This window comes from Psammomys obesus, unplaced genomic scaffold (genome assembly GCF_907164565.1).
Source record: "Psammomys obesus unplaced genomic scaffold, mPsaObe1.curated_primary_1811, whole genome shotgun sequence".
Taxonomy (NCBI): domain Eukaryota; kingdom Metazoa; phylum Chordata; class Mammalia; order Rodentia; family Muridae; genus Psammomys; species Psammomys obesus.
The window spans coordinates 23,679,996-23,702,541 of NW_026585895.1; the positions used below are offsets into that span (position 1 = coordinate 23,679,996).

Below are 22,546 nucleotides of genomic sequence, written 5' to 3' on the forward strand. Positions count from 1 at the left end.
ATTTTGCCAATTCACTGTTAGGTCTCAAACCAGGACCAAGGGTTGAGGTGCCTGTTTAACGTATCAAAGCAGACCTGGCCTCCAGGTTCTCCCAGCATTCCTCAGTCTTTACCTGTTACAGGGTGTGGCTGGCATAGCCTGTCCTCTACCCTAAGCTTCTCCATCCCAGGGGCTGGGCCTTCCTTCCCCCAGCTGTCCTTCCCTAAATAATCCATCCATTTTCCTTACCCAACCCTTTTTTCCTACCTCTTACCCTCCTGACCTCTTTGTCTCCTAGCTCTACCCTCCCACATCTCCTCACACTCCTGGTTAAGGGTCTTGTTCACTCTGGACTCTCCCAGATGTACCTGCCTCTGGCTATGCTCTCCCTTATTTCTGCAATAGTTCCTCCTCCCCCAAACCTAGGAGCAGTCATGGCCTCCTTTTTTTATTTCTTTCTTTCTTTCTTTTTTTTTTTTATTTTATTTATTCACTACTTAGGGTTTGCTAGGTTTTACTATTTGTTGTACTTACAAGTTATTTTTAATTTTGGAAACACTACTGTAAGTGAAATAAAAAATACCATAGAAGGCACATACTTATTCAGAATAGCAGTCTAGTAGAAACAGCTGTTAAATGTTTTATTGCTTGTCCAGTTTCAGGTATTTTTATTAGAAAGAATCCCAGCTCTCACTCTAGTCTGATCACTAGAGTGAAGAACAGTTGGGCGGTTGTTTTACACGGAATAGGAAGTGACGCAGCATCACTTTGTTATCACCGAGCAAATGCTTGTTTGTGCCCTAAGCAGTGGAGGCTTCAGACAGCTCCCCAAAGTGCAGGGCTCACCTCTATACCGCTGTGGAAGCACTGCACATTCAGCAGCTACTGTACTTTGAAGTTTGAGTTTTGATCTTTTGCTGGGCTAGCGATACGTGGGAAGGTACAGCCAGAGTGTCGGGTCTGTCAGCTGTGAAGTCACGAGGCTAAAAAGCCGGAGTCCGTGCTACACTGTGGTGCTAACTTCTGATTTCATCAGCGAGGCTGTAAAGTGTATTTCCACTCACAGCATTCCTACCTTCCACCACGTTTATTGGGATTTAACCCAATTACGAACTGAGTACTATTTATGTTGTATTGTGTTGGCCGATCTGAATTTTAGAAATACCGCATTTGATGTTAAAATACCTAAGAGTTTTGTAAATTGTACTCTGGGGTATTGTGAAAATTTCTTGTATGTGTCTGTGAGAACTTGTTCTGATTTTCAGTGGACTGTAAGTACCCGTGAGAGTATATCATCATACAGAGTATGTTCAGTTGATCAACTAACCCTTGTTGGAGAGTAATGGTGGAATTAAAGTGGAAACACCACATACCTAAAATCTACTGCAGCAACTGGCAGTTTGTAGAGCTAGAGAAAGACACTTTGGATATCGGTGAAGAGGACAGCCCTTTGCTTTAGAGCATGCATGCCACAAATTCAGAGCCAGGCCTGTTGGCAGTGCCCACAGAAGTTACTTGAAGGAGAATTTCCAGCAGCAGATAGATTAACCTGCCATCTGTGCATCTTAGAAAGATAACATTGTAAAGTCTTACAATTGCTTTTGAATAAGAAAATTAGAAACGTTTGAGCTAAGAGTTTCCAAAATCCTGAAATGACTTGTAAAAACAAGAAACCCAGTCCTGTGTTTTATATAGAATACAGGTATGAAAAATACAAGCCAGGATATTTTGAGTGAGATAACCACTCCTTGTGAATAGTTGATAAGTATCTACTGTATGTAAAGTAGTTAAGCTACTTCAGTCTGAAAGCCTTAGAGTCAGACAAAGGTTAAATGATAGTCACTGAGTTATTCAGCAGCTGACTGCTATGCGATTGTTCATAGAAAGTGGTTAATGACTGGACAAGACAGACTTGCTCATGTGACTTATTCTCTGGGTAAAAGACAAGATGAGGTTGGATTTGCTGTGTGACAGTCAGCACTGTGAAGAAAAGTTAAGGTGAATTAAGGGCTCCAAGTGCAGGGTGTAAGTTACCATCTGTCATGGAGTACATTCTAATGTCAAGGGCCATTCTAATCAGAATGTGGTTGAGCTGCCCGGAGACTCGGCCCCAAAGGTGCATTCCAGAAGGACAAGTGGACCTTCATGGTGTGATTCTGGAAACACAGTGAGAGTAAAAAGGCTTTATACTATTTGGGTCTTTTTATTTTTACTGTTTTTTGTTTTTTTTTTTTTGTTTTTTTCCCCGAGACAGGATTTCACTTTGTTGCTAAGCTGGCCCAGAACTGACTATGTAGCCTAGACTGACTTCAAATTCATGACAGTCCTCCTGCCTCCTGAATGTTGTGATTACAGGCATGAGCCTACCATACCTGATTCTTTTTTTTTAAGATTTATGTATTTATACACATAAGCACTCTATCTATATCTATGCGTGCATGACACAAGAGGGTGCCACATCTCACTATAGATGGTTGTGAGTCACTGTGTGGGTGCTGGGAATTGAACACAGGACCTCTGGAAGGGCAGCGGGTGCTCTTAACCACTGAGCCATCCCTCCAGCTCCTGATACCAGATTCTTGTTGTTGTCAGACTAGTGTTTTCCAAAGTAATTTTGTTAAACATTGGTTGTGTGTAGCATTACATAAAAAGAAGTTTCCATGGTTAAGTAAAATTGGGAGATGCAAGTATTAATCTTAGGCCAGGCACACGTGTGACACATTCTAGTAATTGCTGTTTGGAAAGCTCAGGTAGGAAGATTGTGAGTTTGCTCCTATCTCAAAAGAAACAAGAGATGGAGGGAGGCAATTAGGAAGGAAGAGAAGACCGGCAGAGGGAGGGAAGAATGAAATACGGAATTGTCAAACAGGCTTTGTTTCATTGAGCAGCTGTTTCTGGGCATCTGTTAAGGCACTAATGTGTTTGAGACTCTATAACATATTTACCCTTCTAAGAATATCGTAGGAAAATGTGTCTTCATGTTGTGGTAAATGCGTACTAGGCAGCACTAGAGGGGAATACCCGTTAGTGAAATCTTCTCCAAGTATTGCTGCTGCACAGTGCCTTTGCTTTCCTTTGGGAGCTCCTCGGGCCTGTGATTTTATTGAAAACATACTTGCCTTTCTCTTTAAATATTTCTCAAATTTATTCTCTATTTATATTTGAAATCCCTGCCCCACACTGCTAGTGTGCATGTGTGTGTGTGTGTGTGTGTGTGTGTGTGTATGTGTGTGTGTGTGTGTGTGTGTTTATGTATGTATGTAGACAGGGTCTTATTCTGTAGGCTAGACTGCCTTCAAACTTTTGGAAATCTTCCCTCCCTCAATGTCTCAAGTGCTGGGGTTCCAGGTGTGAGCACCCACACTCAGCTGGATGCTGAGGAAGTATTCGTGTACATTTACATGATGTCTCAGCCCATAGCAATAAACTGCTGCCTCTTGCTGAGCCCTGTGCAGCCTTCTCTCAGTGATGATTTAATTGATCCCACAGATCTAACTAGGCCATTCACCTCCCTGAAATCCTGCACGGACTTGCCGTCGCTATGGAGTTCTTGTTACTCACAGACTCATGAGGTCATTTGTAGTCTGTCTCTTTTATCTGAGGTTAACGCCCCAGCTTCTTGCGCCCACTGCTCCCCACATTTACAACCACTTAACTGTGTTAGCCAGGGGGTGCCTGGGCGGTTTTCCCTCAGTGCTCACTGACACACCCTTCTGTGAGTAGCCTGATTCTTAATCTCCCTCCCCCATTTGTTTTTTGAGACAGGTCTCACTATGTAGCTCTGGCTGTCTTGAAACTTTCTATGTAGGCCAGGTTGGCTTCAAACTCACAGAGATCCACCTGCCTCTGCCTTTTCAGTGCTTGGGATTAAAGTGTGTGTCACTGCAACATACTGTTATTATTATCACTATCATTATTATTTTAATCTTTCAAAGTTTAGATGCTGGTCTATGCCTTTCATCTCAGCACTTGGAAGAGATAGAGAGATAGGTAGAGCTCCGAGTTCAAGGCCAGCCTGGTCTACAGTTCCAGGACAGCCATGGCTACACAGAAAAACTCTGTCTCGTAAAACAAAATAAAAAAAGTTTAGAGTAGATGTCATCTACAGGACTAATAAAGATTATGCCTGGGTGCCAGGTACAGTGATGCATGCCTTTGATCCCAGCACCTGGGACACAGAGGCATGTAGATGTCTGTGAGTTTGAGGCCAGCCTCGTCTACAAAGCAAGTCAATGACCGCCAAGTCTATACAAAGAAACCCTGCCTCGAAACAAAACAAAACAAAACAAAACAAAACAAAACAAAACAAAACAAAAATCTTCCTGGGTAAATCATGGATAAATCTTCTCAGAAAACTGTCAGCACAGTATAATATAAATTTAAATCTGTGTTTTCTCCACTCCCTATGCACTGCACTTTATATTGTGTTAAATGTCTGATCCCATAAACAGATATTGTAGAGTTGAGATTAGCTAAGTAATGGAAGGCATTCTGATGGAAAAAACCCTATCAAGTTATCTTTCAGTCCTCATAAAACTGTTTGGACTGTAAATTAAAATGTATAGCAGTAAAGTTTTAAAAAGAAAACTTGAAAATTTATAAGCCCAAACTTGGGAATGAATTCTCATATATGATAGACAAAAAATGTTGTCTGTAAAGAAAAACACTCAGTAAATTGGGTATCATCAAAGTTAAAGATAGTTTGCAGAAAATCCCACCCAGCTAATAAAAGGTCCAACATAGGTGGAGAGGGGCTCCTAAGCATGGACAGTTGATGACTCTAACAGGAAAGGAAAGCCTGTTTCATTAGGAGCATCGGCACTGTAGGCTCCCTGTGCCCCATGGTGCTCTGGCGTGAAGATGAGCACAGCACCAAATGCACTCAGTGTGCTGAAAAATAAGAATTAAAAAAAAAAAAAAAAAGAGATAAGAGGATACTTTGAAGAACTGGTTGAATGCTACATATAGGAGATTATGTCGAGTATAAAGAAGTACACAAATCAATACCAAGAATGTTAACTAATTAAAGATGTACAAAAGACATATGTTTTACTGTGTAGATATTGTCTGAGCTTATGAAGAAATGATCGTTTTCACTGGGCACCAGGAAAACCCCAAAATGACATTTGATTCTTCACTCATGAGAAGAGTACAAATAAAAATTAGGGTTTGGGAAAATGGCTCAGAGAGTAAGAGTGTATGCTGTGCGAGCATGAGGACTTGAGTTCAAGTCCTTCAAACCCGTGTTTAAAACCATGTGTGGTCATGCAGAGCATGTAACCCCAGTGCTGGGGAGTGTGGGAGGGCAGGGGTACAGGAGGGTACCAGGCGCCCTCCTCTGGGCTCACATGGGCACTCCAGCATCCACACACAGAGGCACCGCACAGGCACACTACACACGGCAATGAAAGAAAAATGCTTTATTGTAGTGACAGCACCACACATCCTGACAAGAATGTTGAGAAATTGGATTCTAAGTACATTACCGGTAGGAGAGTAAAGTGATACAGCTCTTCTGAAAAACAGATTTGGCAGTTTATTTCTGTCTGTCTCACATTCGCACACGTGTGTGCGTGTACACACACAATCATACCAAGCAGTCACATTTTTGTGCTTTAATTGTACACAATACAATAGCTTCTGCACACACAGAAATCTGAACACGACCATAGTAACTTTATTTATAATACAGCCAAACCAGAAACAACCAAAAGGGTTTGCAACACATAGATAAGCAAAAGATGGTTCATCGCTACCATGGGATTCTATTAAGCAATAAACGGCCATTAAGTATTGATTCACCCAACAATGTAGATCCATGTGCAGTGTATCTGACTAAAGAAAATATGCCAGTCATAAAGGGCTGCTGTGAACTGGGCATTGTTGGCGTACGTTTTAATCCCAGCACCCAGGAGCCAGATCTCTTGAATTTGAGGCCAGCTTGGTCTACAGAGCAAGTTCCAGGACAACCAGGACTACATAGAGAAACTCTGTCTCAAAAAACCAAAAAAAGCAAAATATATAATATATAAGCCAGAAAAATGTGTGGTTCTTAGGGGTTAGAGATGGCAGAGGAAAGGGGCTTAAATGTAACTTTAAAGAGTAACAGTTGCAAACACATTTGTAATTGGCTTCTCAGTTTTGTAACATATATAGGGCATAAGGAAATATGTGTGACGTCATTGCATCATCTTTTCATTTTCCTGCAAACACAGTTTTTTAAAAAGAAAATGATTTTAAAATTTGCTGTCCTATGACTTGTGCCCAGGGTCTCAAAAAATGCTGGGCAGGTAGTCCACCAAGGATCTGTCCTCCAGCCCTCGTGTAACTTGTTATTTTGTAAATCTGGCCTTGCTGTCACTGTGTCATCCTGGCTGTCCTTGAAGTCGGAATTCTCCTGTCCCAGCCTTATAATAGCTGCTGTTACAGGCCTCCCCTGCCAGGCTGGGTCGGCTCCTCCTTCTTTCTGTTCACCTCAAGAACAGAAGAGTTTCACTTCCTCATTCAAGTTAAGTCTGTGTTTGTGCTTCATGATTTGTATAGCCTTCTAATTCCTCCAGAGATTCTCTTCACTGGTTGTGTAACACACCCACTGTTTCCCTCTTAAGTACTCTTTTTTTTGTTGTTGTTGTTCATTGACAGCAGTAGACTTGCCCTGTTCTAAGTGAGATGATGAAGAGAAGCTCAAGTTATGCCAACCCTGCCATCCCTCAAGTTGGAGTTGGCATAGAAAAGATATCAATCTCATTCTTTTTAACCACTGTGTGCTATTTCATAATAGAAATATGTCATAATACTTTTGATGTATTCATTTCACACTCTACCTTGAGACGGCAATTTAATTTCTTACATATGACTCTTTATGTCCACATTTCAGAACTCCCCTTGCTCTAAGTGGAATTACCATGTTATAGGCTTCATACAGTTTTAACTTGATAGCATGCTTTCCAGCTCTGTGTTGCCTGATAGGTGTCTGTATTTCCTTTCCGCTTTATACTGCGCCTGTCAACGACTCCTGGCTCTGCATGTTAGGCATTTGCTTAGCTCTTGCTTTCCCAGTCCCTGCCTAGAATCTGTTATGAAGTCTAACAGATTTTAACATCTACGTTTCTGTGGCCATATGACTGAACTTGCCCAGTCTGTCAGATATGAGAAGGTAAGCAGAGTTTCATTACTTAGTATTAGACAAGAGGTTTTACTTCTGTGATACACAATATGTATGTTATAGATAAAATGCGTATGATATTTTATTCATTATATATATATTTAATTTTTTGACTCTGATCAATCAAAATATTAAAAACTCATTCTTTACTTCAGAGCTTTGATAGTCATCTCCTTGTTTTGTTTGCTTTTTGTTTTTTGCCCGCACGTTTGTATATGTAAGGATGTCAGATGCCCTAGAACTGGAGTTACCGACAGTTGTGAGCTACCATGTGGGTGCTGGGAATTGAACCTGGATCTTTTGGAAGAGCTGCCAGTGCTCTTAACCACTGAGCCATCTCTCCAGCCTGATATTCATCTCTTTTGTTTATGCCTTTTTTCTCAAGACTAATCACAGAATCCTGTTCTTGCTTAAACTGGCTCAGTAGATAAAATATCACAACTTCCTTCTCAGAAATTCATTCCTGTTCCAGTTTGTCCTACTTAAACTATGAAGTCTGTATTTCTGCACCTGTATGTGGGTGCGTGCATACGCCATAGCCTGTGTGCAGGGTAGAGGAGGGGTTGGCCCTCTCCTGGCCCGTGTGGTTCTGGCTCTAACAGATTGCCAGGCACAGTGGCAGCATCTTTACCCTCTGGCCTTTTGTCTGGTTCTTGTTTGTAGATTTTTCTTTCTTTTTGTTTTTGGAGACAGGGTCTCTCTGTGTAGCCCTGGCTGTCCTAGAACTTGCTCTGTCGACCAGGCTGGCCTCGAACTCAGAGATCCACCTGCCTCTGCCTCCAGAGCGCTGGGATTAAAGGCGTGGGCCACCACTGCCTGGCTCTGGATTAGTTTATCTTTAATGCCTAGAGGATTATGCTTATCAAGTGTGGGCTGAGTCTGCATTCCATTAAAGACATTTCAAGGGCTGTGGCCTTTGCTCCTTCAGCCAAGAGCGGTTGAACTTTAGTGATCACCTATAGGCTTATTCCCTTTGCTCCAAATAAAAGGTACAGACATTCCTATTGCTCGATTCTGTACGATTTAGTTAACATTTTGCTGCATTAATGGCAATTTATGTTTTTTAGTAAATACTATGGGTTAGTTACTGGTCTGAGGTTATGTGGTCATATGTTTATTATGTTGTTTGAACACTGTAGACTGAACTGAAGACTTCAAGTGTGTTAGATAAGTGCTTTACTGCTGAGTGACCCTGTCAGCCCCCACATTTTATAATGGCCTCAGAGCTGTGAGAAAATCAGAGGCAGAAAGTTGAGCTTAATAAATAATATCTAATTATCTCATTAGTTTTTCCGGTAGAACTAGAATTGATAATTGCCCTTTGTTATTTTTAGCATATCTTTGTAATTTAGACATTAGTATGAGGTTTTTAAATAATGTTTTGTTTTGTTTGTTTGTTTTTTCAAGACAAGAGTTGCTCTGCATAGCCCTGGCTGTCCTGGAACTCTCATTATAGACCAGGCTGGCCTCAAACTCAGAGATCCACCTGCCACTGCCCTTCTGACATTAATGTGGTGTTAAAATGAGAATAAGAAACAGTTTTTCATTTAACTTTGGCTGTTTGTGGCTATAGGCACTGGGCATTACCTTTACCCCAACCCCCCAAAAGGTATTTTGAGTTAGTGAAATCATACAACAGAGGCCTTGTCTGCATCAGAGGTAGACTAGTACATCTGGGCGGACTGCCAAAGGGATGGATGGCCGTCTGCTTCAGTAGCCTGTGCTTCAAAGGGTGTAAATTGACTGGGGCATTCATACTGCAAGCTTAACAATACCAAATACTCTCAGACTTATAACAAAATCATAAATCTTTTTTAAAAAAGTGTTCAGGGGGCTGGAGAGATGGCTCAGCTGGTAAGAGCACCGTCTGGTCTTCCGGAGGTCCTGAGTTCAAGTGCCGGTAAGCACATGGCGGCTCACAACCATCTCTACTGAAACCTGATGCCCTCTTCTGGCATGCAGGTGTACGTGCAGATGTAAACCTAATAACATCTTAGAAAAAAAGAGAACTCCGAATTACTTACTTTTGACAGATGGGGATTAGCAATGACCGCATAGAGACCCCCAAAGTTAAACATTTTGGGAGAAACCAAATTTTTATTTAAAAACATTAGAATAATTTTTATGTTGATAGTTAATATGCAGCCGTGTATTATTGCATTTAGTAACTGTCAGTAGTAGAATATTTTAGAGGATTTCTTAAAAGTGACTTAAAATGTACTTAATATTGTCTTGATTCTTACTCATCATTCACGGTGCACTGAAAGTGTGTGTATGGAATTCATATCAAACGTTGATAAAAATTTCAGACCAGATCTAACACTAGTCTCTGGAAGGAACCCTTTGTTTCTTCTGATCGCCTCCATTGATTTTCTTTTTAAAGGTTTTAATAGTGCTGATGAAGCAGTGCCTTTAGAGTTTGCATTAAAAATAAATGTGGGAAATAAAAAGCGATTCTGTATGATATTAGAGTCTTGGTTTTCCTTTCCCAGTAAACTCTTCAATCTAAAGGACAAAAATACTGAGCAGGTCAGGGGAAAGAAAAGGCCAAAGAAGGAACAAATGATGCAAAAAGAAAATGACACCGAGGCCCCAGTTTAGTACGGATGTATTTCAGGCTGATGGTGCTTTCATTAGCAGACCTCATTGTAATGCAGTGTCTGTTCTTCTGCAGCAAAATGAATCTTGTACTCACAGGCTCTGCGTGTGTCTCTTATGCTGCAGTTACTGGAAGATACAGCTCTCTCTGATTTACTTTACCATATTTTTAAGGAAAAGAAAGAAAATTGGATTCTATTATTTTGTGGCTAAGTTATTTTTAAAAGGCCTTTATATTTGTGTTCCAGATGTTTTCTATTTTTGTCCTCTGTGAACAATTATAAGATGGTTAATAATGTAAACAGGTTAATTATCATATAATTTTAAGTGAATAGCATATAAACTCCATTGATTAGGCTAGTAATTTTTTAGCTACATAAGCATATATAACATATATATAGCATTTTAAATATTGGGAATAGTTTCTTTATTAAAATATGGTAAGCAAGATCTGAAAGCTGCGACTTTTTGCAATAGCAAAAATTATACGTAGAAATCACTGCAGTTTGAGTTTTTATAAAAAGATTCTGGAATTAACTATCTCAGAGGCCTTATGTTTGAGGTAAAAAGGGAATAGCAGTACAGACAGGCGAGTGGCTGCAGCCAGCGGTCATAGGCTTGGTGCAGACTAGAGCAGACAGGATTGTCATTTCAGTCATTTTGTGGCTTGACAGCACCTTACCAAGTCTGTTGGTTTGGAGTAGTGTTCTAAAAATTGTCCCCATATGAGACCCTGGGTTTGTGTAAGTACAAGTTCGTTCTATAACATGTAAGAATATATGTGGCAATAACTGACCTTTTGTTTCACTGTATGTAATCCTAACAGTGTCTTGACTACATTAGGGCAACAAGATCTGTGATATGTTCAACAGGTTATTAATGTGTCATCTTAAGTTAATTTGTTCTACCAGTACTGCATATTGAGTTTTATTCATTATGACCAGTGTAAACAAACAAACAAACAAAAAAAATCCCAAGCTGTTCTAGAGTTAGTGAGGGCAAGATTGTTGGCCCACTTAACAAGACTCCAAGAGAGGGTCACCCTGGGTTTGCTGAAAGGAGAACTGATAATGAATGGAGAAAAGCTATAAGAAACAAAGAATAATCTGGGAAGGCATAGGATATAATGTTACCATCTTATAAGGTAGAGAGACCCACCCCATTGTATCTGTTTGATTTGCTATTACCTGTTTATTTATAGCCCATGAAAATCTGAGTGTAGCATTGTTAAATTTCAGTTGTGTTCAATCGAGGTACTTATCAATTGACATATTACAGAGTAACATTTGAGGGCTGTTTTCAAATGATATAGGGGGACTTTGCTTACTCTTAGTTTTGCTGACTTTCGCCTGACTAGTAACATACAAAGTAAGCTTCATCTGTGCAGACACAAGAGTAAGTTGGTCAAGCTCAGAGTGGAGATGGGGTTAGCCTCCCAGAGTTAGGAATGCCAGACTGATTAGGAGAAGTCACCACAGATTCGCTCACAGGCAGATGAGTGGAGCAAGCCCATGAAAGGTCACAGTGAAAGAGGAGCTGGAGTCCTCTGTGAAGTACTTGGGTGTACATCCTAAATCTCTGCCTCTCTGAAAGCACACAATGTACTGAGCCTGCAGCAGAAACTGCGTTTAGAAAAAGAGACTGAATTTAGCATATGAAACTGAATTTAACAAGGACATACACAGATTTAGATTAGGTAAACTAGATTTCTTGGCTACATAACTTTTATTTTAGTCATCTTTTATTATGCTATGACTGTAGCTTGTATTAAGGAAATGATAGAAGGTGGCATAGGAAATTCATTGTTGTAATTTCTGTGAATACACGGAGGAAACTATTTTACTGAAAACATAAAAAAGAAAATGCGTTAATTGTGAGAACTATATAATTGGGATTTTGCCTGTGAAATGGCATCTTAGGGAGGCCAAGGAGTTTGGAAATTTCTGACTACTTCATTCAGTTCTGCCTCGTATTGTGCTGTTCTTACTTTAAAAATTTTTGAGATATGAGCCAGGTGGGCCCAACTCAGAATCTTTCTGTGGCTTCCTGGGTGTTAGGACTGTAGCTGCATGCCTCCACATCTAGACAGGATTTTGTTTTTCTTCATATAAGCTCAACATTTAAAAGATACTCTTTCCTTCTGCTTGTAAGTCACTTTAAATTCTGTTGGTGTAAGATTGGGTATAAGTAATGTTTATTACAGAGCAGTTTTTATCTTATTTACTACTGTGTGTGTATGAGTTTGTGTGTGTGCGTGTAAGAGAGAGAGAGAGCTTGTTTCTGAGTGTATAGGTGTGTGAGTGCAGGCATTGACCGGCCACTGTGTACTTGTGAAGGTGAGAGAACAAACTTGAGCAATGGGTTCTCCTCCTGTCATGAGTTTCAGGGATCAAACTGAGGCCATTGGTTTTGGGTGCAAGCCCTTTCATTTGCTGAGCCATCCCACTGACCCTTTCTTGCCTCTTGTTAACTCTAGTTTGTTAGACTTGTCAGGGAGTGGGGATCTTTCTGAGGCCTTTTGTCTTTACAGCCTCCCAGACTCCAGTTGTAGGTAGTTGTCTAAGTGCACCCAGTCCTCGTGTCTGGGCGAACAGATGGGCAGCATGGTGTCCACCCGAGAGGAGGGGAGGATCCCTTTGTAGTCTAAGAGGAGAAAGAGCCTGCACATCACCTGCTCCTTTTGACTGAACCAGAGCCCGTCTTCAAAATTACATTTATTTTTTATTGATGTGTGTGTGTGTGTGTGTGTGTGTGTGTGAGAGAGAGAGAGAGAGAGAGAGAGAGATCAGAGAACAACTTGTGCGAAATAGTTCTCTCCTCCCACCACGTTGGTCCTGAGCCATCTCCTGAGCCCAGAACTAGACACTCTTGACAGGAAAGCTCACTGACTTCTGCTGAAAGAGCCACTTAGAGTGAATCAAGCATCTCACTCATCTTCTGTTGCTCTCCATGGTTTTCTTCACCACTTTCTAAATGTGAGCAGTTGTGGGACCTAACATAGCCATGGACTTTTGAAAAAGCTGAAATAATAATTTTATAATTTGAACCTTTGTCTTGACATATGAATGCATAGCCAAAGCTATGTAGAGCCAGAACTAATTTACAGTTTTCCATGATGGACTAAGGACCACGTTTGCACGCGGTGAAAAAGTAGGGTACTTATGTTACTGAATTTGATACGAATTATAGCTGAAACTCTTAACTCCCTAGGTGTAGTGTTCAGAAAATTCACAATTTCATTGGAGTAAAAGCATTAGTGATGATAGCAACTGTGCTAAGGTGACGTAATACTCCGTAGAAACAACACAGACTTCTGAGATTCTGTCAATCTGGCCAGAGTTATCTGTTCCCATGACTTTGGGTTTCTGTTATTGATTTTGTTGACATTCTTGTTTCTTTTTCTATGTCAATACATAAAAATTTTATTTTGCCAATGAGTTAATATAAATTTAACTTAATTCAATATTTTAATACTTAATGTGCCTATTTTGTTGCAAATGGTCTTTCACACTAATTTGCATTAAAACGATTGAATCTTACATTTATGGCTACGAACATGTTAGTATATATTTAATAAATATAAGATTACTAAGTACAAGTTTTACAGATTTTTAAAAATCCCCTAGCTACTTTGAAAGCAGTAACTTCTGTTTTTTTTTTTTTTTTTTTTTTTTTTTTGATGAAGCTCGGGATTCTGGATTTTGTGGTCAACCCCCATCCAAATGTATTACAAATTTCAGAGAAAAGGGAAAAGGGCAAATTGGGAGGAAAAACCTAAGAAGAAAGAAATGCATTTTCAAATTAATAATTTTGTAAATATTAAGGTGAATATTTACAATTTTATTATATTTGGAAAAAGCAGTTTAAATTGTGGGCAACCATTTTACCTTACGTAAACTTTTTGAAACATGATTTTTTTCAAAGATTGTTGAATATTTATACAGTAGTTTAATAAAAAGACTCATGCTTTGACTAAAAATTTTCTTTTTAATTTTTTATTTTAACTCAGAAATTTCTTGTACCTGCTTTCTTAAAGCAGATGGAATTTAAAGTGGTTTTTTTTTTTTTTTTTTTTTTTAGCACTTGAGCAATTATTTTTTTCATAAAAACAATCTTGTTACCAATTTGTTTGCAAAAACCAATCTTTGAAACCTGCTTAAGGCTTGTTGACCATTCTCAGTTCACGCGTGTCAGAAATCAATTGTTCTTCAAAAAGGAGGGAAGAGGGTTCGCCTCTGGTTGGAGGCTTTGACCTTAACGAAATGAAGACGGGGCAATTACCTGAGCCATGCCCCTCACCTGGCTTAGTGCCGTCACGTGAGCATCCTCGGTTACCGGCGAGCCGAGCGCTCCACCTGCCTCCCAGTTTGTTTACCAGGAAATCAAGATGTGTAAACTGCAGGAAGTACTATTTGACCCTCTCCGACAGTATCTCATTACAATAATTGCTAATCTCTGAATAAGACAGCCATGTTTTGCGAGAGAGAGGTTGTGCTAGGTAGATTTTAGGTGTTTCAACAAGCAGGGCTTTGTAAACGCTTACTTGGATTGTGTTTTCATTATAGCGCTTGATAAAAGACAGACTGTGACCTCTGGGGTCAGCAGAGCTAGGACACAATAGTAAGTATCCTCTCCCGGCTCTCGGCTGCAGGGACCCTGGCTCGCTGCGGAGCGCTGCCTCTGCGCGGAATCGAAAGGATAATGGCTACTTCCTGACTAAACCTCTCCACAGTAAGCTGCGAGTGTGTGCCGAGCGTCGGTCTCCCGCCGCGCAGAGCTTGCTCTTTGCTTTCTTGTGTCTCACTGTGTTCTCATTGATGAGGCTCTTACAAGTATTTCCTGAACTTGAGCCTGCGTTTAGAGTAGAAACTACTGTTTGAAGTTTGGAGGATTTTAGAAATTTAGGATAGTGTTTTTGTTTTGCATCCTAAGTCCATCTCATATACTTACTAGATCTTGGTTAAAGAAAACGAGCTTAAAGACAGCAGCAGGATAAATTAGAGTAAGCTGCCACTTGCTTGGTGCTCTAAACAGAATCCCAAAGTAACATGTAGTCAATCAGACTGTTTTCAGACTCTGGGATAAATTCTAACTTCTCTTCTCTGTAAGAAATTTCTGTTTACATATTGTCACTGTATTGTTTTAATTATTATATTAAATTGCTTTTTTATGTTAATTATGAGGGTCCTGCCATATAAAAATGAATGTTAATACTGAAAGCATAAGAAGGAATAAATAGCTGCTTAGCTTTAATCCCGGAGCTGGTGGCCTCCCCATCTGTGGCCTTGGGACAGTCATTTAAACTGCTTACCTCCTTTTCTTGTCTCCTACCTATGTGCTTAAGTCAAATGTGTTTGTTTATTGAATTACAAAATGCAAAGAAACAGGTCTTACAGGTCATCTGTAACATTAGAGAACATTAGAGAAGATGGGGTGTTGTGTTATCAGGGTACAGAAAAGCAGGTGATTCGTGGCTTTACAGTGAAAATCCAATTCATGTTAGTGCCCGGCTCTATGGAACAATAAATTACTTATCATTACAAAAAGGACCAGAACTCTGGTTTTCGTGAACATTATGCAAGAATTATGAATATTGTTGGATGCATGACTAACAGAGGTAGGAAGCTGACAGTTAATTAGTAAGGAGTCACCAGTGTGCTTCTGGCTTTCTAAACACGAGGTTCTAGACCGTGAGCACATTCTATACACTAGTAAGTGTAAGTTGTTTAAATATTATCGGCTTGAATAGTTCAGCTCCAATAGGAGGCATTTTGTTCATGTAAGAAATAACATTTTAAAGTTATTAAAAATTAAATGCAGATTCTGAAGAAGCCTTTAGAATCTAAGATCAAATTATTTGTAAGTATTCTGGGGAAATATAGTCTAGCTTGTGTTGAGAATTAAGGTACTTTTTTTCAGAATGCTTATTGAGTTCATTTTATTTGAGTTCGTAGTTTTTAATAAGTTATTTTATCACAAGAAGCTTCTAAATCTTATGTTTAATGGCAAGGTATCAAGATAAAATTTACAGTAGTGCCTCTGTTTCCTTTTGTAATGAGAAGTAATAGATGTCATTTATTGTTACCTAGAAACCGGTGAGCTACTTTATCATCTTATAGTCATGATAATCACGTTAGGCGTGGTGTCATTGCTTCTATTTTCATTGATGAAGATGAAATTGTAGAGAATTCAAATATGTGATTTAGGTCTTTTTGCCAATGTCAGAGTCAGGTTGAAAACCCTAAGAGAACTCACAGGGAGGCTTTTAAGACACTTTATATTTTGAAGATCCTAAAAGTGCTCACACCTTTGGTTTAGATGGAATTATTTATCAGATATTATAGTGTGCCTCCAAGGGGTCAGACATTGTAAGAAATACAATTACTAACAGTAGGAAGCCAAACAGAATGCTTGTTTCAAAAGTTTAGAGTCTAATAGCAGAAGAAAATTAGAGGCTGTTACAGTACAGCGTGATAACTGATACAGTATAGGTGCACACGCAGTGCTAAAGTCTGTACAGGGGAAAGCCAATTTGTTGTTCTTTTGTTTGTTTGGTTTTGTTTTTTTGAGACAGGGTTTCTCTGTGAAACAACCCTGGCTGTCCTCAACTGTCTTTGTAGACCAGGCTGGCCTCTAATTCACAGCAACCCACCTACCTCTGCCTCCAGAGTGCTGGAACTAAAGGCTTGTGCCACCGCTTGGGCTTCAATGTCATTGTCGTTGTCTTCTTCCTTCTTCTCCTCTTCTTCTTTCTTATTCTTATTGACATTCTGAAAATAAGGGCTTAGAGAATGTTAGGCAGGTGCTTCACCACTGAGATGCTTCAGCCTACCTCATTTAAATAATGAATTTACATATCTTCTGGAATATTCTGGATACCTGGGAAATAACAGCAAATAGACCTTCCAAAGGTTTATTTTTGTGTAACATATAGTTCAAGTGGAAATTAAACTATCCTTATATACTTACTAAAGTATATAGCACGTTAGACTATAAATGTTACTAAAAAAGAAACAAAAAAGGAAAAAAAGAAACTCAAGAAAAAGGAGCAGGATGAATTTTGTGGCTGTTCTAGTCTCAGGAAGGACTCAACAAAGGTGGTGATTGAGCAATGACTAAAGTAATCTATCTATGTGTATGCCTTTCAGGAGAACCTTCAGGGCAGAAAGCATTTGGTAGGAGTGTGCCTGTTATGACTTGGGAAATGAATGGAGGCTGTTGTGATTGGCGCTATGAGTGAGGAAGAGGGGAGAGTAAAAGGAATATTCAGAAGGAAGGAGTAGAGAGTTGAGACCTTTGGACCCTGTTGGGACTTAGTGGAACTCAGGCTTCTGCATGGGTCCAGTTTGTATTTTTAAAGGATCATTTAAAAAAAAAAAAAAGATTTATTTATTTATTATTTATACAATGTTCTGTCTGCATGTGTGCCTGTGCATGAGAAGAGGGCAGCAGATCTCACTATAGATGGTTGTGAGCCACCATGTGGTTGTGGGAACTGAACTCAGGACCTCTGAAGAACAGCCAGTGCTCCTAACCTCTGGGCCCTTAGGATCATTTTATTGGCTCTGTTGAAAATAGACTGTAGTCATGGAATATCAGGACAGAGTTCTTAGAGTAATCTCATGGAAGCGAGTGGGCTTGGTAGATTTTAAACTCTGGATGTTTTGGAAGGGTAAATGGAGATTTTTTTCATGGTGCTTGTCGATGGAAGGGAACAGATGACCAGATGGTGGTGTCGCCATCACTGTGAGCTGCCGTGTTCCAGGTGAGCCGGGGTGAGAAGGGGTAAAGAGTCAGGACTTTGCCCATGTGGTACATTTGAAGTATCTAGTACATGTGCAAAGCGAGAAGTAGGAAGGCTTCACCCAGGAGATCGATAACAATTTAAATTGATATTGAAGCATAAATTGGAATTATCCCACATATCCCCGGGAAGACCTCAGTGCGCCTTGCCATTGTCTTCTTTGCATTTTTACTAACTGGAACAGCATCCAAACATCCAGAAAGTATTTATTTTAAAATTATTTATTTTTATTTTATGTACATTAGTGTTTTGCCTGCATCATGTCTGTGAGGGTGTCAGACCCCCTGGAACTGGAGTTACAGACAGTTGTGAGCTGTCATGTAGGTGCTAGGAATTGAACCCAGGTCCTCTGCAAGAGCAGCCAGTGTTCTTAACTGCTGAACCATTTCTCCAGCATCAAATTTTATTATTTTAAGAGCAATAAAACTGTTTATGTCAAAGAATTAAGTATCAAGGATTATTAAATTTTGACAGCGTTTCAGCAACTAATCATAGCTGTCCCTTAGTGCTTTAGCTGCTGATTCTCAACCTGGTGCCGCAAGGTAAAAACATTGAGAGATAGTCAGGACAAGAGAGATTGCTAATTGTCTAGAGTTCTTGGTGATCAGTTAGGTTTTTGATAGATAGCATTGACCATGCTGAGTGTTTTAAAAGTGTATACTTTTAAAGTTTAAAAAAAAAAAAAAGAAAAAAAAGAAAAACTTTTTTTTTAGGACCCAAAAAAAGTTTTTTTTTTTTTTTTTTTTTGTTTTGTTTTGTTTTGTTTTCATCCTTTATTGTAATACAGTGATACTATTCACAACAAGCTTGTGAAATTTTGGTCATGGAGTAAAACCATCTGTTGGTCATTTAAAAATTTATATACAGTTTGACTACCCTCTCCTGTTACAGAGATTCATAAAAATCATAGAAATCATAATCCAGTCCTGTGAAAATTATAAAATCTCAGAGATTAAGGGGCAAGGATTTTCTAATTAATAAAGACTGATTTTTAGCTTTTTTTTTTTTGTTGTTGTTGTTGTTGTCTTAGAGACCATTTTTGTTTGCTACCCCTTTTGGTTTCTGTGGGGGCAAGTGCTAATCTCCAAGATGCTAATGGATGTTTTCAATGCATAAATGAACTGCTGTTGTTCTAAGTCAGTACAGATTGATACTGTACCTTTGAAACAGGTTTGCTTTTGAGACTTTTATTTTTATAAGTCCATGCCTTTATCTTCAATCTCTTGATACAGTGCTTAACGTTCTATACCAATTTTTCAAAGGAATAGAAACAGTTCATTCAAACTTCTTAACACCTTTCTTTAGTCTTCTACTTTGTCATCATACTCAAACAAGTTTTGTTAAGTATAATTTCTTTTAATACTACCATAATCATTAAATAAGGTATTTAAATGATTTGGTTGGTTTCAAAAAAAAATCTTTAAAAGAAATTGTAATTAAACTATCTGTAATTTTCACATCTTAAATGACACTGCTAAGATTAGAATTATTTATGTTGACTATTTAGGCCTAGAAAATATTAGCATATACATTAAATGTCAGTGTGTTACTCATTTCAAAAGTATTTATTTGGACAGAATCTTTTTTATTTCTGTTTTTTGAGAGAGGGTTTCTCTGTGTAACAGAGCCCTGACTCTCTAACTCTTGTAGACCTTGAACTCACAGAAATCTGCCTTTCGCTGCCTCCCCAGCACTGGGATCAAAGCTGTGCATCACCAGGCCCCGCAGCATCGTGGTTTTTATTCAGTCAGGGAAGACGGGAGTCAAGTGGTTGCTTATGCCCAACATCCCAGCCCTGAGGTCCTTTTGGAAGGATTGCCTTAGAGTCTGTGGTCAGCCTAGGGTAAAGTTGCTTAGGGGGGCCAGCCTCTGCTACAGTGTGAGGAGAGATAGAGAGAATTTTTAAAAACAGTAAGCAGGTGTATTGAATTAAGTATATCATTGACTGATTGAGAGGTCTCTAAATGTTACATATTTTCCTGGACTGTTTTCCCTTAGCATTTGTTATAAAAAATTTCAGCTAATGTGTTTGTGCAAGGGTAGGACTGAGATTCATGTTGCCTTATATGTAGTGTATTTTTAGACCCTGTTTTGACAGCCTGAGCCACTACAAACATACTTTGGCAAATAAAATCCAAACAAATATTCAGTATGAGTATTGATTTGATAATTTAAACAATTCACTTGGTGTTATAAGCAATGCATAATCAAATATTAAATGTGTTACAGTAATTTTTAAACACCAGACACGTCAGAAGGGATACAAGATTAAGTGCTAACTGAGTGAGATGTATACATGGAATACTTTGAGATCTCTAAGCACCAAGTAAAGCTTCAGAGACTAGTTTAAGAAGTAATTTTCCAGAGATGGAATTGACTTGGTAAACCTTCTGAAACAGTGATATGAGCTAAGTGCAAAACAAGTTGAAATGTGTAAAGGAAGGTTTATTAGAAGTAGCTCTCAGCTGCCTTGCAGGACAGGGAGGCAGGGAGGGAAGGAGGGAGGAAGAGACAGAGAGGCCGAGAGAGAGGCACACAGTGAAGAGAGGAAAAGGGGAGAGACAGAGAAGAGGTGGCAGGGGAGGGGGTTGGGGTGGGACAAAATGTCTGGATTATACAGTGAACTGGGGAAGGGAAGCCCTTGCCCTTAGGCTGGAAGTTCAGGGTAAAGGGTGGGCTATGCTAGCAATGCCCTGCCGCAGGTAGGGCCCAAAGGAGCCTGGGAGAAACTGGGAGGCCAGGTCCACTTGGAATGGTCTGAAACCCAACAACTCTCTATCAGATCACCCACCTACAATACACAATTCAATAATTTTGTTTTATGTCATTTTGAAAAAAATATATATATGCCCAACATCCCAGCTTGCCATTTGAAATAGTTTTTTCAGGTTTGTTTGTTTTCTTGCTTTTGGGTGTGCTAGGCAAATGCTCTACATTGACTTATACTCCTACTCCCAATTTTGACCATTTTTTCCTGTGCTTTGGAGACAGAGTCTCACTGTAGTGTCCTGACTGGCCTGGAATTCACTGTGTATACCAGGTCACCATAGGACTCACAGAGATCTCTGTGCCTCTGCCGTCCAAGTGCTTCCATTGATGGCCATGCCACGATGCCTGGCTTCTTGGCCATTTCAGTGTATGTAATTCAGTTAGCTATATTCCCAGTGTTGTGCAGCAATCACAGTCTTTCTAAAATGTTCTCAGCATCCAAAAAAATTCTGAATCATTAAGCAGTGACATCCCAACTCTTGCAACTTTAATCTGCTTTTTGTCCTATAAATCTTACAAACGTATATTTATACAATAATTATGGTTTTATTGGGCAGGTTTATTTCACTTAGCACAAAGTTTTCAAGGATTATTCCCCCTTTTAGGATTTTCAGAACCTCATTGTTTTACCTAATTCAATTATGTAAATAAAAGTAAAAGAAACATGATCTACTTTTCATCTATTTGCCTGTTAATGGGTAGAATCTTTACAAGTTCTGCCTTCAGTTCGTGTGGTAATATTATGCTTAGCCTTTTGAGAATTGTCAAATGTTTTAGTGGCAGTTGAAAAAAAAAACAACTAGCTTTATGTACCTAGTATTAACTAGAAAGCATGGAGAGCCTTAGAGACATGGCTCAACGGTAAACTTGTTTACTGATCTTGCAAAGGACCAGTGTTACCCCTCAGCACCCAGGTCGGGGGGCCCACCTGCAGCTCCAGCTCTAGGGCATCTGACACCCCTTCTTGACCTCCCTTGGCACTCACATGAGCATGTACACACATGTAAGCACAAATAAGTAATAAAGTAAAATTTTTTTTAATAAAGTAAAATTAAAAAAAATACAAATTATGGAAAAGATTAGGCTGACTGATTAAAGGTTTCAGCACATCAGGTGTTTTTCTTTAGAAAAAGAGAGAGAAAAGAAAAGCAGCCAAATGTGCTTGTGTGGAAAAGGCTGTCGTTTGCCTACAGTGAAGCTATCAAAATGAAGCATTCTGGTTGTACACAATCTCTAGGAACACTTTAAAACAAATATGCATTGATGTTTCTGTAGGCAAGTCTTGTAACTTAGTGTATTTCTGCCTGTTTTGAAGATTTCTTATGTTTAGTTGCCTAATATCAGTAGTAAGTATTTTCAGAAATGGGAAGCAAGAAGAAGCCTTTGGCCGCAACAGCAAATTTTGCTAAGGGGAATATATAACATTCCCAAACCACAAACAGCAACAACACACACAGGCACGTACAGAAGTTAGGCAGCCTTGGGCATCATTTTCAGGAATGCCACCTGTTTCCGGTCAAGACAGAGTCTGTCATTGACCTGCAGCTAACCAATTAGGTTACACAGGCTGGTCAGTGAGCCCAGACAGCCTCCTCTTTCTGTCTGTCCAGCCGTGGGATTATCCACAAACCATGCTTCCAACCTTTAATCAGGTTCTGGGGCACCAGTTCAGGCCTTCATGCATACAAGGCAATTGCTTTATCAACCATAGCGCCCCCCCCCTTTCTTTTTCCTGAGATGGTTTCTCTGTGTAGCCTTGGCTGTCCTGGACTCACTCTGTAGACCAGTCTGGCCTCGAACTCACAGAGATCCATCTGCCTCTGGAGTGCTGGTATTAAAGTGTGCCTTTTGCCCCTTTTACGTCAAAGAACCCCCCTAAACATTTATGGTTAGAATATCCACTTCTATGGCTGTATCATACCCAAGAGCATTCATTTGTGTATGTACGCGTGTGTATATATACACATAGACACATACATACATAGCGTTTTTATTTTTATTTCAAAGCATATGTACTTTGAGCTGGAAATTGATGTTTTTTATTTAAATACCAGTGTATATTAAATTTACAAAGAATAAAGCAAAGCATAGGTATTTGGTTTCTTTTACTCAAGTAACTTGACTGGGTTGTATATGATTCTCAAGTCTGCTGAATACTAGAAACATCTGGTGGCTGGGTTCAGCAATATTCATTGGAGTCACAGTTACTCAAGACTTAGGCAGGATTATTC

The 22,546-nt window shown here is 39.4% G+C and overlaps 1 protein-coding gene across 12 annotated transcripts in view; it reads left to right on the plus strand.

The window, feature by feature from the left end:
* The window catches only part of Baz2b (bromodomain adjacent to zinc finger domain 2B), a 215,322-nt gene that overhangs the window by 68,629 nt on the left and 124,147 nt on the right, over positions 1–22,546 (plus strand). The window contains exon 1 of one of the 12 annotated variants that reach the window (XM_055600963.1): positions 14,226–14,362. The exons of 10 other annotated variants lie outside the window; for them this stretch is intronic. The gene's annotated coding sequence lies outside the window, so the exon portion shown is untranslated. Of the gene's footprint in view, positions 1–14,225; positions 14,363–14,448; positions 14,474–22,546 lie in introns of those variants that run through there. One more of the 12 variants, XM_055600965.1, reaches the window with a different exon arrangement.